Here is an 18,613-nt window from a genome sequence, read left to right on the forward strand (position 1 = left end):
TCATCGCACCTCAGAGCGCCTCAGTGCTATCTCCTCCTGCAGCCCTGCCGGGGGAATGAGCCCATCCCTGTATCGACTTACCCTGCTGCCTAGCAGAGCCGGGTGTGAGGCTGGTGAGCTGCGCAAAAAGATTCCTGAAGAAGACCCTTCCTTTGGGTCATCCTCGCCAGTAAGCAGCCATTGCTGAAAAGTGGTGGGAAAGCGCAGTGATCGGGAACTGACCGAAGCCGCAGCTGGGTATTGCCCGATTTTCTTAAGATGCTTCTTTCTGGAAACATAGCTCTTTTCCTCCCCTGACTTGGATCTTTTTGCTTTTTCCATAGCTCAGGTCGAGAGGAAAAAAAGGGGGGGAGTGAAACTGACAAGAGAATACTCTGACAGAAGCTGGGAAGATACAGAGGACATGAGGTGAAACTGACAGAAAGTGAGAAGCAGATCGGAAGACAAACAGGTTAGTCAAAGTAAACATACACAGTAAGGGAAGGAGAAAACGCTGGAAAGTTTTAGCTAGGAATAGACTATCTCTAAATAAGGAGAGAATCCAAGAGGATGTGCTCCGGGCTGAGACAGGAAACTAAAACTGAGCCTCAGCAACAGGGGAGGAGCAAAAATTCGCTGAAGCGTTTCCTGTTTCTGGGCTGTAGGAGGAGCTATATTACCCACTTGGAGATCTCTGTCATCCATGAGAGAAGAGCATTTAATGAATATGTATGCTGATGATATGGTATTTATGTTGGGGGATTCAGTGATGGCGGCCTGACTGCTTAAAGAGGAATTGAACAAATTTGCTGAGGTGGCTGGGCTCCGAGTCAATTATAACAAATCAACAGTCATGTTTTTCCATATACCACCAGGCCATCAACTAGAAGTCCTTAGTACTACGGACATATCAATCTGCAATACATCATTTCGGTATTTGGGTGTGCAAATCCCAAAGAAATTCTCCAGATTATTTCAGTTTAATTTCCGCTCACTGATTAGTAAACTTAAAAAGGATATAAAACACTGGTCCACGCTTAATCTTTCACTACTGGGAAGAATAGACTCTGTATGAATGAAAGTAGTCCCAAGGTTTTTACACCTCTTTATTTATTTGTTTATTTATTTATTTCATTTTTAAACCGCCCATAGCGAATAGCTCTCTGGGCGGTGAACAAAACAAGATTAAAATACAATATTACAATAAAATTACAATAAAATCAGCAACAAGTTAAACGAAAAAAAAAATTAAATGAAACACATTGAACATTAAAATGCCTGGGAGTATAGCCAGGTCTTAACCTGGCGCCTAAAAGAAAGTACCGAAGGCGCCAGGCGTATCTCCACAGGTAGGCTGTTCCACAGTTCGGGGGCCACCACAGAAAAGGCCCTAGATCTAATAACAATCCTCCGGGCATCCTGATGAGTTGGTACCCGGAGGAGGGCCTTGGATATTGAACGAAGTGAACGGGTAGGTTCATAGTGGGAGAGGCGTTCCACAAGGTATTGTGGTCCCACACCGTGTAAGGCTTTATAGGTCAAAACCAGCATCTTGAATCTGGCTCGGAAACAAATAGGCAGCCAGTGCAGGCGGGCCAGGACAGGTGTTATATGCGCAGACCAGCGGGTCCTCGTTAACAACCTGGCTGCCGCATTTTGCACTAGCTGAAGTTTCCGAACGGTCTTCAAGGGCAGCCCTACGTAGAGTGCATTACAGTAGTCCAGTCGAGAGGTTACCAGAGCGTGAACAACTGAGGCGAGATCGTCACTGTCCAGATAGGGGCGTAGTTGGGCTACTAAGCGAAGATGGTAAAACGCATTCCGTGCCACCGAGGCCACTTGAGCCTCAAGCGACAAGGAAGGGTCAAAAAGGACCCCCAAGCTACGAACCTGTTCCTTCAAGGGGAGTGTAACCCCATCTAGAACAGGATGAACATCCACCATCTGGGCAGGTAAAGAGCTCACCAACAGTGTCTCAGTCTTGTCTGGATTAAGTTTCAGTTTATTAGCTCTCATCCAGTCCATTATCGCGGTCAGGCAACGGTTCAGCACATCAACAGCCTCACCTGAAGAAGGTGAAAAGGAGAAGTAGAGTTGCATGTCATCAGCGTACTGATGGCAACGCACTCCAAAACTCCTGATGACCGCACCCAGAGGCTGCATGTAGATGTTAAAGAGCATGGGGGACAAGACCGACCCCTGAGGGACTCCACAATGGAGAGTCCAGGGTGTCGAGCAATGTTCCCCAAGCACTACCTTCTGGCGACGATCCGCTAAGTAGGAGCAGAGCCACTGCCAAGCAGTGCCCCCAACTCCCAACTCCTCGAGCCTCCCCAGAAGGATACCATGGTCAATGGTATCAAACGCCGCTGAGAGATCAAGGAGAATCAACAGGGTCACACTCCCCCTGTCCCTCTCCCGACAAAGGTCATCATACAGGGCGACCAAGGCTGTTTCAGTGCCAAAACCAGGCCTAAAACCGGATTGAAACGGATCCAGATAATCGGTTTCATCCAAGAGCGCCTGGAGCTGGCCGGCGACCACCCGCTCCAGGACCTTGCCCAAAAAAGGGACATTCGCCACCGGTCTATAGTTGTTCAAAATATCTGGGTCCAAAGAAGGTTTCTTTAGAAGAGGTCTCACTACTGCCTCCTTGAGACTACCAGGGACTACTCCCTCTCTCAAGGAGGCGTTTATCACCTCTTTGGCCCAGCCAGTGGTTACAGCCCTGCTGGCCTTCACCAGCCAAGATGGGCAAGGATCAAGGGCAGACGTGGTCGCCCGCACCATTCCAAGCACCTTGTCCACTTCCTTGAGCTGCACCAACTGAAACTCATCCAACAATGAAGGACAAGACGGTGCTCTGGACACTTCAATGGAGTCATCTGTCATAACATCAGAGTCTAAGTCCCGACGGATGCAAGCAATCTTATCCTGGAAGTGCTCCGCAAATTCGTTGCAGTGAGCTTCTGATGTTTCCTTAGTATCAGGAGGGCCAGAATGTAAAAGCCCTCGTACTAAAAAGCTCCGCTGGGCGGCAAAGAGATGATCTAATGGTGGCAGCAAAATATGACTTTTTTGCCGCCCTAACCGCTTTTACATACAACTTAGTGGAAGCACTCACCAAAGAATGACTACATCCGTCAGGAGTTCGCCTCCACCTGCACTCTAGCCTCCTTCTCTCTTGCTTCATCACTCTCAGCTCCGGGGTATACCACGGTGCTGTTTGAGTTCTGCACCGAAGGAGGCACGTGGGAGCGATCATGTCAATGGCCCGGGTCATCTCCGCATTCCACAGATCGACCATGGCCTCGACAGGAGCGCCAGTGCTATCAGCCGGAAAAACTCCCAGAGCACTCTGGAAAGCAACAGGATCCATAAGCCTCCGGGAGCAGACCAACTTAATAGGTCCCCCACCTCTGCAGAGGGAAAGGGTTGCCGTGAGTCTAAAGCTCAGCAAGCGGTGATCTGTCCATGACAATGGAGTAGATGAAAAATACCCCACCCTCAGATCACCATCTCCATGACAGGTGGCGAAGATCAAATCAAGAGTATGTCCTGATACATGCGTCGGGCCAGTAGCAACTTGAGACAGCCCCATGGTTGTCATGGAGGCCATGAAGTCCTGAGCTACCCCGAACAAGACAGCCTCGGCATGAATGTTGACATCCCCCAGTACCACAAGTCTGGGGGATCTCAACAATACCTCCGAGACTATCTCCGTCAGCTCAGCTAGGGAAGCCATTGGGCAGCAAGGTGGGCGGTACACCAATAGTATTCCCAATCTGTCTCCTTGGCCCAGCACAAGATGAAGACACTCCAAACCAGTCGCCGTCTGGACAGGGTGCTTAGTGAGAGAAAGAACTCCGATAGACCACAGCAACCCCGCCTCCCTGGCCCTCAGATCTACCACAGTGCTGCACCGAATACCCAGGTGGGGAAAGCTGGGAAAGAGCAACTCCTCCCTGCTCACCCACCCAGGTTTCGGTAATACACACAAGGTCGGCACCCTTCTCCACAATCAAATCGTGGATAAGGGGGTTTTTATTAACGACCGACCTAGCATTTAAAAGCAGCGCCTGGAGATCCGAGAGCTGGCTGACAGTACAACCAACAGTCCTGTGGATAGGAGGAGAACCGGAACAAGACACAGACACAACTTGTCTGGGATGAGTTCCCCTTACCTGGCACGTTCTCCTCCCAACGCCATACCTCCCATTACCCGTCACAACGTTAATTGGGGCCCCGGAAAATCTCCCTGCGAGGCCCAAGGCATGTTCTCCCAGGCACATCTTAAAATAAATCTAATACAGCAAAACACTTAAACAACATAAACACAAACACACATTCACTCAATCTCATTCACACAACAACAGACAGACAAACAAACAAACAAATTAAAATACAGCCAAACTTATTGCAAGTTATAAAACGGAGGGGAGGCGTTCCTGATCCCAAAAATAACGCTAAAAGGTGATTAAAAGGTGTTAAAAGAAACATATGGTGGCGGAGCTCCATCTTCCCCATCTTCCTCCATCCAAAGCAGATTAGTAGATGGCAAGACATACTAAATAAATTTGTGTTTTAAAAGAAAAAACCTCGATTGGCAAAAAAATTATATTATACTCACATGGATGGAGGGGGAGGGGGACTCCCTAATTTGCAGATCTATTATACAGCTTTTCAACTTCAACAATTAAGTTTTATAATTATGCAAACAAATAAAAATTGGATCAAGTTAGAGGAATGCATGCTACACTATAGACCATTATGGTTGGTACCATTCACAAAATTACAATACTCGTTTTTGTGTTCCATAGTTAATCCTTTCACAAGAGCTACTTTTTTTAATTTGGAAAACCTGGCAACTGAAAATCTCACCAATATAGTCCCCGCTAATTCCACTATAATCTTATGCCAGGGTGGAAGATGAGGTACTTAGAAGGCACATTGCTCAGTGGGAACAATACGGATACTTCAGGCTCAGGGACTTTATATTCAAGATAATTCAATGTCATTGGACCAGCTTAGGATAAATATACCAAATTTAGGCTTAGGATGGCTTCATGCCTACCAACTAGATCATATGCTTGCATCCGAGTTCATGCTACTCGCCCGCTTACTGCTTTTGAATATGCATTGCTGACAAAGGTTTTAGAGGCAAAGGCATAGTTTCTGTGTTTTATAAAATACTATTGGACACTCAAATGGGTCAACTTAGTGGTCTTAAAACCACTAAGGATTTTGGTTTTGAAATGAACAGTACAGACTGGAAGAACATCTGTTCATTTAAATATAACAAAACCATATCTGGTGCTCATAAAGAAATTAATCTTAAAATCCTACATAGATGGCATTTAAAACCAACCCGTTTCACTTATATATCTTCTGATATAAGTCCTTTATGTTGGCATGGTTGTTCTATCAAGGGCACATATTTCTATCTTTGGTTGGACTTGTTCTAAAATTGTCCCGTTTTGGGCTCTAGTGCATAGGGAACTGAAAAATATTATGAAAGAAAATATAATAGGCACTCCAGAATCATTTATTTTATCTTCGGTTCATTATGTTAATGCTAAGTTGAAATCTAAACCATTGATTTCCAAATTATTGATGGCAGCCCACCAAACAATTGTGCAAAAATGGAAAATGTTAGAAGATCTGGATTTATCAGCATGGTTTAAAAAATATATGGAATTTGGCTTTATTAGATAAAATTATTCATTTTCTACAAGATAGGGCTAAATCAGATGCATATGTAACCACTTGGTGGTTGTTTATCGATTATGTGACTAAACATGACTTACATGACCAACTCTCACCAGTGGCTAGATCTATTTGGTTTTCTTAAAGAAAAGAAAAGTTTTGCTAACCAATTCATAAATATTGTGTTAAAATATATAAATTATATTTATGTGCTGTCAATACCAGGTTATTATGATAACTGACCTAATTTGCGTAATATTGAGAAAATAAATTATATCTGGTACAAATATGTTACTTTGTATCTTTATTGATCCCGGGGTTTGGTTATTGTTTCTGTACATTGTTTTCTTCTCTTTTTTTCCCTCTTGTTTTTATAATAAATAAAAGATTTTTTAAAAAAATCTTCACCATTTGTCTTTTCTAGGGAATCCTCTTTTCTTAGGGAATCCTCTTTAATTATGAATCAAGATTTCAGTACTTATGAAAAGGGTTAAGAGTTGTGTTGCTACTTCTTGACCAAGTGAATACAACCAAATAGACAGGAGACATTTCTGTTGGAAAGCAGAATAATGAATATATAATATAATGATCTCCTACACACTTTGCCACCACACCAAAGAAGACTCGTGACACAGTTGTGGAATAATGTTATATTTATTTAAAATATAACAACTATAAGCTATATCCAATTTTTGCCAATTACCAAATTGATCCTACTTCTGGCAGGTGAGGATACCTAACTGAGAGGGATTCTTTCCACCAGTTCCCTGGGCATGTCAGTCACTACAGACCATGACTCCCGAGCAAAGGAAGTGGGTGAAATTATTCCTCCTTGCCAGTAGAGCCAATAACGTGTTTCCAACCTCTGCACCCCAGTCCCACCGTACAGGCGTTCACCCTGATGCACAAGTTGGTCCCACAAGGACACCCCCAAGATCCCTACCAGGCACACCTGACTGGTGGTTCTCTCATGAGTGCCCTTTAATAAAATGCCTCAGTCACCTGTTTTGTACCCCCACCTTCCTCACCTGCCCGAATTCCATGCCAGCCAAAGCAAGACAACCCAAAAACCCTTCTTGAGAGCCAATCAAATCAATCCCAGCAGTATGAAGTAGGCAAAATGAAAGGGATTCTGAAATCAGAACTCCCCAAAATTCCTACTCAGCCCCAACTGGCGACTAGCAAAGCCCATACTGACTGGGGGGGGGGAGTGCCGCAAGACAAAGAGAGGCAAGATTCAAGGGAAGAGCTGGCTTATAAGCCTACTCATCCCTTCCACACATTGGACAAGGATCCCCACGACCCACTTTCAGACCCTTCGGGAATGTTCCCAAGCCTTCTGTAAAGGCATGGGTGGCAGCAAACTCACCCCCATGTTGGCAAGAATGCCATTCTCTTAAAAGTTACATCAGTGAATATTGTGTTCTGGGACCTTTGGTGAAGGAATACAGTTTGATTTTTACCGAGGGATTTGCTCCCCATGACAGTTAAATGACAGGAAAAAAATATTAAACTTCATAGGTTATGACATTAAGAATAGTTGTAGATCCCCATCCTATTAACGAATAAAGCTGAAATTCTCCTTAGAAGTATGCCTTACATCTTAGAACAGTGGTGGGCATTGGCAACCTTTTTGCCTCTGACTGTCACATGTGGTGGTATTTATTTATTTATTTATTATTTGATTTATATCTGGCCCTTCCTCCCAGCAGGAGCCCAGGGTGGTAAAGAGAAACACTAAAAACACTTTAAAACATCATAAAAACAGACCTTAAAATACATTAAAACAAACAAACATTAAAAACATTTTTTAAAAAAAGCTTTAAAAACATCTTTTTAAAAGGGTTAAAAACATATTATTAAAAAACATTAACAAGCAATTCTAACACAGGCACACACTGGGATAGGTCTCAAAAGGCTTGTTGAAAGAGGAAAGTCTTCAAAAGGTGCTGAAAAGATAGCAGAGATGGTGCCTGCCTAATATTTAAGGGGAGGGAGTTCCACAGGGTAGGTGCTCCCACACTAAAGGTCCATTTCCTATATTGTGCAGAATGAACCTCCTGATAAGATGGTATCTGCAGGAGGCCCTGACCTGCAGAGCTCAGTGACCGACTGGGTATATAAGGAGTAAGATGGTCTTTCAGGTATACTGGTCCCGAGCTGTATAGGGCTTTGGACACCAAAACCAAAACCTTGAACTTGGCCTGGTAGCAAATGGGCAGCCAGTGCAATTCTTTCAGTAGCGGGGTGACATGTTGGCGATACCCTGCAGCTTCCGGACCAAACTCAAGGGCAGCCCCACATAGAGCACATTACAGTAATCCAGCCTGGAGGTTACCAGTGCATGGACAACATGGTCAGGCTATCCCAGTCCAGAAACCGCCACAGCTGTCTTACCAGCTGAAGCTGGTAAAAGGCACTCCTAGCCATGGAGATCACCTGGGCCTCTAGCGACAAAGATGGATCCAGGAGCACCCCCAGACTACAGACCCACTCTTTCAGAGGGAGTACGACCTCATCCAAAGCAGGCAACTGACCAATTATCCGAACTTGGAAACCACCAACCCACAGTGCCTCCATCTTGCTAGGATTCAGACTCAGTTTATTGACCCTCATCCAGCCCACCACTGAGTCCAGGCAGTGGTGCAGGGTTTGCACCGCCTCTCCTGATTCAGATGTTATGGAGAAATATGGCTGGGTATCACCAGTATACTGCTGATACCTCACCCCAAATCTCCTGATGACTGCTCCAAGGGCTTCATATAGATGTTAACCAGCATGGGGGACAAGATGGTACCCTGTGGCACCCTGCAGCACAACTGCCAGGGGGCCAAAAGACAGTCACCCAATGTTATTCTCTGAGAGCGACTCTGGAGATAGGATCGGAACCACTGTGCCTCCAATACCCATCTCACCAAGTCGGCACAGAAGGATACCATGGTCAATGGTATAAAAAGCCACTGAGAGATCAACTAATTATTACTTATTATTATTATTATTATTTATTGAATTTATTAGTCGCCCATCTGGCTGGCTGTCCAGCCACTCTGGGCTACGTACAACATAGGCATACAATACGTAGGCATTAAAAATCTAAAAACAATGAAGATAAAATCTAACCCATCCCAAAAGCCTGCCTGAAGAGCCAGGTCTTCAAGGCCCGGCGGAAGCTCATCATAGAAGGTGCATGGTGGAGATCATTTGGGAGGGAGTTCCACAGGGTGGGGGCCACAATTGAAAAAGCCCTCTCTCTAGTCCTCACCAGTTTGGCTGTTTTGACTGATGGGATGGAGAGAAGGTCTTTTGAGGCTATCTTGTTGGGCGGCATGGCTGATGATGCTGGAGGTGCTCCTTTAGATAGACTGGGCCGAAACCGTATAGGGATTTAAAGGTCAAAACCAACACCTTGAATTGGGCCTGGTAAGCAACTGGTAACCAGTGCAACTCTTTTAGCACTGGAATGATACGATCTCGCCGGCGGCTGCCTTTAATCAGGCGCGCCGCCACATTCTGAACTAGTAGCAGCTTCCGGATTGTTTTCAAGGGTAGCCCCACGTAGAGCGCGTTACAATAGTCTAGGCGAGAGGAGACTAGGGCATGTACCACCGATGGGAGCAGATGATTGGAAAGGTAGGGGCGTAGCCTCCGTATCAGATGGAGTTGATACAGTGCTGCCCGGCTCACAGCCAAAACCTGAGTTTCCATGGACAGTTGGGAGTCAAGAATGACCCCGAGGCTACGGACCTGGTCTTTCAGGGGCAATTGTACCCCATTGAGCACCAGGTCTAAATCCCCTAACCTTCCCTTGTCTCCCATGAACAGTACCTCAGTTTTGTCAGGGTTCAGCTTCAGCTTCTTCCTTCCCATCCAGCCACTCACCGATTCCAGGCACTTGGATAGGGTTTCTACAGCCAACCTCAGTGAAGATTTAAATGAGAGATAGAGCTGCGTGTCATCCGCATATTGGTGACACTGCAGCCCAAATCTCCTGATGATAGTCCCCAGCGGCTTTATAAGAATAACAGGGTCGCACTCCCCCTATCCTTCTCCCGATAAAGGTCATCCAACAGGGCCCCCAAGGCTGATTCAGGCTGATTCAGTCCCATAACCAGGCCTGAACCCCGACTGGAATGGGTCAAGATAATCAGTTTCATCCAAGACTACTTGCAATTGCTGCACCACAACCCTCTCAATCACCTTCCCTAAAAAGGGGGTATTTGCAACCAGTCGGTAGTTGTCACAGACCAATGAGTCCAGGGTGGGCTTTTGAAGGAGTGGTCAGATCACCGTCTCTTTCAAGGCAGCTGAAACCACTCCCTCCCGCAATGATGCATTGACCACACCCTGGATACACTCAGTCAGACCCTCAGCAAGTTTTAATAAGCCAAGAAGGGCAAGGGTCAAGAGGACACATTGCTGACCGCATCATCACAAACACCTTGTCTGCATCATCAGGCCGCATCAACTGAAACCGATCCCAAGAAGCTGCAGCAGATGTTGCACTGGACACCTCATTGGGGACTACAGTAGATGTGGAGGGGGCATCACGACTGCTATGGAGGTGAGCAACTTTACTCTCAAAGTGCCTTGCAAACAATTCACAGTGGGCCTCCGAAGGGTCTAAAACTCCATTTCCTGGAGTTGATGTTAACAGACCCCTGACAATATAGAAAAGCTCCACCGGACGGCTACTTGAGGATGCGATGGAGGCAGAGAAGTGGGCCTTCTTTGCTGCCCTCACCGCCACACAGTAGGCATGGTTATGATGTTTTACTCAAGCCCGATCAGCCTCACAGCATGTCTTTCCCACTTGCACTCTAGCCGTCATCCAGCCTGTTTCATTGCCCTTAGCTCACTGGTGTGCCAAGGTGCAAACCGGGCTCCACAATGCCAGAGAGGGTGCTTGGCGGCATCCGTGTCAAGAGCCCAATGCGCCTTGCTGTTCCACAGCATGACAAGGGCTTCAACAGGGTCACCTGCTCTATCTACTGGGAACTCCCCCAGGGCATTCAGGAATCCTATGGATTCCATTAGGCTCTGAGGGCAGACCATCTTAATCTGTCCACCATCTCTGCAGGGAAGGATCAGAGCCATAAGTCTAAACTTCACCAGGAAGTGATCTGACCATGACAATGGGGTGACATCCACCCCCCATCTCCAGACCACCCCTTCCTCCATCTGGAGCAAAAACCAACTCGAGCTATGCGTTGGGCCAGTAACAACTTGAGACAGCCCCATGGTCATCATGGAGGCCATGAAGTCCCAAGCCGGAACACTAGAGGCAGCCTCAGCATGGACATTGAAATCACCCAGCAATATCATTCTGGGCTGCATGACAGTGGGTGGGGCCAGAGCTGGTGATGGGCCATTCACACAGATGCATTCCCATATACATGCATTCTTCCCCATCACAATAGTGCTGTCCCACTTGGTGGAGCAGGACAGGAGGAGTGAAATTTGGTAAAGAAAACTGTGATGGTGGGTTGGTTACTCATGTGGGTTGCACTAAAGGTGTCTAAGGAGTGTATGTAACCCTTAGGCTGCAAGATGAACACATGTATCTAAGAGGACTAGCTCTAGCCACTGCTGTTGCTGATGATGTTGATTGGAAAAATGAAAATGGACTGCCTTCTAGTCAATCCTAACTCATGGCTACCCTATGAATAGGGTTTTCATGGTAAGTGGTATTCAGAGGTGGTTTTACCATTGCCTTCCTCTGAGGCTGAGAGGCAGTGACAGGCCCAAGGTCACCCAGTGAGCTTCATGGCTATGTGGGGATTCGAATCCTGGTCTCCCAGGTCGTAGTCCAACAGCTTAACCACTATACCACACTGGCTCTCCTGTTGTTGATTATGATGATTTAATTACATTTCTATCCCAAACACCGAAGTGGTAAAACAAAAAATAAAATAAAAACATATTTCAAATAATTAAAAACATCTACAAACATGTAAGAGTCTTTGTAGTCATGTGGAGGTGAACACAGACGTTTCCTTATTCATACAGCAGCCAGTGGGTAATACATAATGCATCTACGTGACTGAGAAGTGAGTGAGAACCTGTCATATATATCTATAGCCTCTCTACATAATGTAATGTATGGACAGGTCATCCTGGTACAGCTAATCTACCTATGGAAAAGTCCAAAAATAAGATTTCCTTGATCTAGAAACTTGAATGCGCCACAAAGAATTCCTTAACAGTGAAAAGAATTTTGCAACAGTGAAAGAATCCCTTGCTCAAATAGAGATCTAGGTACACCTGAGACTAGACCAAGTTATGGGAAATTTGCTCATCAACCAGAAGACTCTTTCACTGTTTAACTTTTCCACATGTGAGGTTGAGAGAAAATTCAGAGGAAAATTATATATTTATGGAAATGTGTATAAGAAGAAGTCCCTGTTTCAAAGTATCTCAGTATGAATGCGTACTTCTGTTGTAGTATCTGCTGCATGACTTCCAACACTTCAGGTGATTGTCTTTCTTTAAAAAAAGGGGGGGGGAGACCCACATGTTCTAGACAGGATACAATAAAAATTCTTTTTTTTCCTTTTAAGAAAAAAATGTCATTCAGGCATTTAATTAAAACTTTAAAATAGATTAATTGTAATTGAAAATGTAACAAATATAGTTTGGGCTTTTTGCTCAGGGAATCTAAATTAACATAGTTAATGAAATTACTTTTCTTCTTTTTGCTTTGTCAGGAAACTAAATCCCTTCCACTTGAAAAACAAATAATCTGCTACAGCAAATGATCTGTTTTTTTCCACCCAGGGACTGCGAAAGCTATTAAGGCAAATTCCGGCAAACTACATCCTTGCTACTTTAGAAGTGAACTTTTAACACCTTTACAAATGCTATTTTGCTTTGGAAAATTAGTGCTTGTTCTTTTGTATGCTACAGAGACTTTAACTGTGTAAGCTAGAATCGGGGATTTTATGATTTTTTAAAAAAATCTTGCTGTTTCACAAACAACATTTGAAAATACTTTTCAAAAAGTTTTTGAAGCCTCACAATTTGACCACATACAGAAAAAATCTCCCCTTTCTGACATTTCCAATGTAAAGGCGAATAATGTTTATTAATCTTGTTTCTCTTTATTGTGGTGATGTACTACCTACTAATAATTTTGAAAGAGTTTTCTCTTATTCCCATTTTTCAGAGAATTTTCTCATATGTCCTTAGATATTTTCTCCATATACAATAGGGCCCAACTCATATGGGGGTTACGTTCCAGACTCCTGCCTAAAAGCAAAACCCACCGAAAAGCAGAACTCATTCAATAGAATGGTAACTGACGCCCAAACAATGCCGTACAATCGAAATAAGCACCTTATGAGAGGGGCCTTACTCTAATTGAAAGCTGCTGTATTAGCAGAACACTGCAAAGCGGGGCCCTACTATACTCTTTTATTTGTTCCAGTTTAGTGACGTATTTGACCAGAAGTTGGTAGATCTTTGCTGTTCCATATTTGTTGGACTTTATAATTACCTTTTCAAATTCTAAAACACTGACAAATTTTCATGAGGACTAAAAAAAAGAAAAGCTCAAACTGATAAAGAAATGTGGAAAACTGAACCTAAGAAAAACAAGAAACAGAGATAAATGGACAGATTTGTCCATCCCTCCTGTCCAGTCACAACCACAGAGACACTTGGTGGGGAGATCCAGGCAGGGAAGGTTGAGGAACCTTAAACAGATGAGTGACTAAAGGAATCATCCCTTACATAGCCTTCTAAACAAGCCACCAAAAGGGAGCCAATACAATAGACAGGATGCTGTAATTCAAGCATTGTTTAGTGCTGATTGTGTACTTCATTAAAATGACCCTTTTCTGCTTCCTCTCTGGCAGTAAAATAATTTCCAGACTTTAGTATCACTTGACAAAAACATTGTGAGATAAGAAATCTTGCCAATTTTTCTTTCTTAAGGTACATGAGATGTCTGCTGCTAAATTTGCATTTAAATTAGGTGCTTTTTTGTGTGGAAATTAATTTCCATGGTTCTTTCTTATTCTTGCCTAACTAGGTATTATCATAAATCAACTTTTTTTCTATGATTGATCTGTCTATCAAGTGATAAATACTTAAAAAGGGAAAAATTCTTTTCTAATTGTTGTCTATTAAACTTTGTATTCTAAAAGGCATTTATTCAACCAGGCTCCAAATACAGGAACCAAACCACTATTTTTTACATTCCAGCAGAGAATCATTTTCTCAGTTAGTAGGAAATACAGATGTGGAATGTAGTCAAAACAAAAACAAAAGACTAGCTCTGAGGTTGATAACAGTGGCTTTCTGATTATCAAGAAATAGCAGGTGCTTGGTTAAAATTAAAATGTGAAAGGGTATAAAATGGTTTTAAAAATCCAAATTTAGGTATATATTTTGTCTCACTGTCTGTGTCATGCCCGCCCGACCCTCAGGGTCCCGGGATCATGCATCAGGCTCAAACCCCCACCCTTAGGGAAATGAGACTGGAACCAAAAAGCTATTACTTCACCCTTGCCAAGGCTGTGTACGCTCACAACAACCCTGCAAGGTAGAAGGTAGGCTGCCACCACCCCTGTAAACTGGTCCACTCAGAGCCAGGGGATCTCTGAGCCCAGAAGGTATATAAAACCAAGGTCCTAAAAGGCAAGAGTCACAGTTACACTCCTTGCCAGGCACCTCTGGTTTAACACTTAAAATCCAAGCTTTTAACTTCTTAACCCTCTTTGGTAGTGAGTGACTGAGGTTGGGTCAAAACACTGAATTTAGAACCACCCCTTCTCTCAAATGAACACACCAGGTTAAATAGAAGTAGCTTTATTAAAATATATAAGTGCACATATCATATAGCAGCAAGTAATCCTTTAAGACCATTCACCCAACAGGGGTTTAGGTTCTTACAAGAGAATTCATACACACAACAAGAAAATAATAAACTAGCTCACCTAACTACTTACATACGAGGTAGTTGGTTGCGTGGCCCCTCTCCTAAGAGAGATGGATGTTCAACATAAAGCAATGGAACCAGACATAGGTTGCCTTCCCATAAGCAACCCCAGGAACCATAAGGCAGAAAAGGTTTGGAACTCTGGTGCCAGTCAGCATAGGCAGAGAACAGAGAACAAAGGCTGTCGGTCCCTAGCCCTATACTTAAGGGAAAAAGATCCTAACGGTCCAAGATTAATTGACCAATCAGGAATTGACTGATGTAACTTTCTTCTCGATGTTTCTCACATTTTCGCGCCTTCAGGCCCCCCTCCCAACGGTGTTTTCCAACTGCATAGGCCAAGGATGACCTTGGGTGCCAGGCACTTGCTAATCAGCAAAGATAAACAGGTGCAGCTTGTTAAGGCTTCTTCTAACCGTCTTCAGCTGGGAAAATGAAACTTAACTTTGCAAATTGGCAAGGCCTGTCTTTTCTGACTATAACCATCTCCCAGAGTCCCTTACTGGAACCAAAGTGTTGTCATCAGATTTCTAATAACTCATGACCATTACAGGTTCATGACAGTCTGGACTGTAAAATGTTTCTAGTGCCATACTAGAAATACCATTTTTTAAATCTGGGTTTATCAATTGTTACTGCAAATCCATTACTTAAATTATTAGAAGAAAGTAACAAATATATAAGAAAAACCTCTAAAATACAGAGTGTAGACTGTCATACAATTTGTGCTTTTTGCACAAATTAAATCACTGATGGCTGTCCTTCCATTTGCTACAAAAATGACAAGGCTATTCCCTACATACTGTTCCCAGTGCTCTCTCGCTCTCTGTGTGTGTGTGTAAAAATGGAGGTGCTGGTACTCATAGCTTAACAAAAATGTTGTTGATGAAAGCACAAAATGGCTGCCAATAGCAGAAAAATAAGAGGTGAGTAATATTACAGAAAAGCACTGCTTATTACAGTGTTGGTTAATTGCGAGTGAAGGGACGAAATAAGACAAGGACACATCAGCTTGGGTTGAACAAGGGCCACTTTATTAAATTATACAAAACCCCCTTTTAAAGTGACCTGCAGAGGGAAACCTAGGTGCAGAACTATCTATAAGCAAGTATCTTGCCATACAGCTCACAGGCGACCAGCCCCTGCTGGGGACAAGGGCAAGCCCCATCTGCTTACCCCTTCCCTTGGCCACACCCAGTAGGTGTGTAGAGGGGCCTTCTCAGGTCACCACCCCCCAGGGCCACACAACCCTCAGGTGGATGATTTAAGTTGGCCCCAAAAGCAGCCCATATCCTGCCCTCAAGCCGCAAAGCTCTGACAGACAGGCCTCTGGAACCGCCAATCACCTCCATAGGTGCCTAAGGGGGCCACCGAGCTGTCCTTACCTATTTCCCTTTCCACACCTTCCCGCCACAAAAAGGGGACAAATCTCTATTTAGCCCCCCTTTACCCCACTGCCGAGAAACACCTCTCGCAGACACCTCTGCATGTCTGCCAAAAATATGTCATTACCTGCGTCAGACAGGTAAATGGCATCGGCCCTGTACAGTTCACCCATCCAATGCTGAATGTGGGGTGTGAAATAGCCAACCCCCCCTGCCCCAGAATAGCCAACTGAATTTGCTGGTTGGCCTTCTTTTGCGCTCGGTTCATCCCTATCGGGCTCCAGATACCACACCAAACCCTTCGCGGGAGTATGTCTGACCAAAGCAGACAACCTGATGTTGCCTTATTAACTGCATGCCATGCATGCCTGCCAAACTGAGGGCCATGCCCTTCCGTTGCAACTGAGGGCCATGCCCTTAAGTAACCGAGGCCATCGTTGCCTCCTGAACTGCATGTCCGCACATGCCTGCCAAACTGAGGGCCAGGCCCTTCTGTTGCAACTGAGGGCCATGCCCTTAAGTAACCAAGGCTATTGTTGCCTCCTGAACTGCATGTCCGCACATGCCTGCCAAACTGAGGGCCAGGCCCTTCCGTTGCTTTGCCAACTGCATGTCTGCACATGCCTGCCAAACTGAGGGCCATGCCCTTCTTGTGCCTCGCCAACTGCATGTCCGCACATGCCTGCAACTGAGGGCCATGCCCTTAGGTAACTGAGGCCATCGTTGCGTCCCGAACTGTATGTCTGCACATGCCCGCCACCTGAGGGCCTTGCCTCAAATACTGAGGTCATTCCCAACTCGGGGAATGACCACCACATGCAGAGATATCCGCACTGAACCAAGCTGGAACAAAGTGGGTAGGAGCCCGTCCCAAAGTATTCCTCGCCAGCCAAGCCACCACACTGCAGCCCATTGACTGAGGCCTAACTGTAAGCCCAGGATAGGGTGCGCAGCTGCTCCATCCCTGTCCAGCAACATTGCCAGTCCATCAATGTTATACAGGTACAACTCCCTTCCATGGAGACATCTGATTGCTGGAGGGCCTGTCGAGACAAATCTCCCTTGGATCCGGCCACCACCTCACCTATCCTAAAAGCTCCAAAAACCAGCGTAAGCGCTGCCGCCTGGAATAGTCTGGCTTCATAGCTTGAGGAGCATACTGTTTTTCACTGGCCCACCATACTCAATAAAATGTCCCGTGAGAAAGGGCAACGGGGATCGAGGGTGGCAGGGTGTTCTCTAGCCCACCCAGCTAACATACGGTGGACTCTAAAGTCCCTGGAATAAGTGGGAAAATCATCAGCCTTTATCTCGAAGTGCTCGGATTGAGAGGCCCAGTCTCCAGCCATTCACTAGGCATTCCCAGCAGGTGACTCACCGAATAGGCCACTCTGGTGCATAGCCTTTGCCAGCCCAGAAGTCCTGGGAAAACCCCTCCTGCATTCTGATAGCTGTTGAGCATGCTGGGGCAACAGACTGGCTTATGGCCATCTTTGACTCTGCTCCTCAATCTCCCAATGTGCGGTTGCACAGCACAGCTAAACCGCTCCGCCTGAGTCCATGACAGCACCTCAATAAAACAATGTCAATACTCTACCTTACCATGCCCCAAAAGAAAACATTAAAATCTGGGCACTAGAGAGCAAAGGAACAGACAAGGGCCATAACCCTACCGTTCCGAAATATAAGGAAGTCACAGACCTGTCCCATGACCATGTTATCCCACTAAAATGGACGGGAGAGTTCCCAAGCCTCACTGCCTATAAGTTCAAGCTTGCAGTCAGCACAAAAGCTCCGATGCATCCATGAACTTCCAGTTCTACCTCCCAGCCCTACCTAGAGATGCTATGGACCTTCAGCCTGCAGTTCAGATGCTCTAGCCCTGAGCTATGTCACATAATTCTACAGCAAGTTAGTAAGTTCTTCCCCAGGAGTGTGGGAAAACTAGACCAAATGATTTGGGCAAGAATATAAAATGTAACCTGCAGTTTGGCTCTAATTTCTTGATCAATATTTGATCACAACAAGCATTAAATTATTATACAGCCACAACCCTGAACCTGTAGTAAGGCTGTGAAAGCCCTGCCACGACCTCATAAACCACCAGAAAAGACATCTAATACCTGGAGGGCAGACAAGAAACACTTTCTTGGCCTAACTGTCATGAAGTCATTACTGACTGACCACATGAGTATGATTGGTGGTGAATTAGATGGTATGCCCAGGATGGTTAACACTGGGCAGGATGGTCCATTGACACAGCCATTAAGATGAACCAGTTACATAGCCATTCCATAATCTGTGACATCAGGTGTTAACATGCATCCAAATTTTTTACCCTCTCGTCCCCTGACAGCCCCTTCAAGGAAGGAGCTGAAGCACTCCGTGCGAGAAATAGAGCTATCTCTCATTTAAATCTTCACCAGAGTCGGCTGTGGAGACCTTGTCCAAGTGCCTGGAATCTGTGAGTGGATGGATGGGAAGGAACAAGCTGAAGCTGAATCCTGATAAGACCGAGGTACTACTTGTGGGGGACAAAGGAAGGTTGGGCGATATTGACCTGAAGTTCAATGGGGTGAGTCTACCCCTGAAGGACCAGGTCCGC

The 18,613-nt window shown here is 45.1% G+C and overlaps 1 long non-coding RNA gene across 1 annotated transcript in view; it reads right to left on the reverse strand.

Annotated features, from left to right (window-relative positions):
- Positions 1-14,764, reverse strand: part of LOC133389972 (uncharacterized) — a 53,501-nt gene extending 38,737 nt beyond the window's left edge. Inside the window, exon 1 of the long non-coding RNA XR_009764241.1 lies at positions 14,634-14,764. This is a non-coding gene — a long non-coding RNA (uncharacterized LOC133389972). The remainder of the gene's footprint in view (positions 1-14,633) is intronic.
- Between the last annotated feature and the right edge of the window lie 3,849 nt (positions 14,765-18,613).

Source organism: Rhineura floridana, chromosome 8 (genome assembly GCF_030035675.1).
Source record: "Rhineura floridana isolate rRhiFlo1 chromosome 8, rRhiFlo1.hap2, whole genome shotgun sequence".
Taxonomy (NCBI): Eukaryota; Metazoa; Chordata; class Lepidosauria; order Squamata; family Rhineuridae; genus Rhineura; species Rhineura floridana.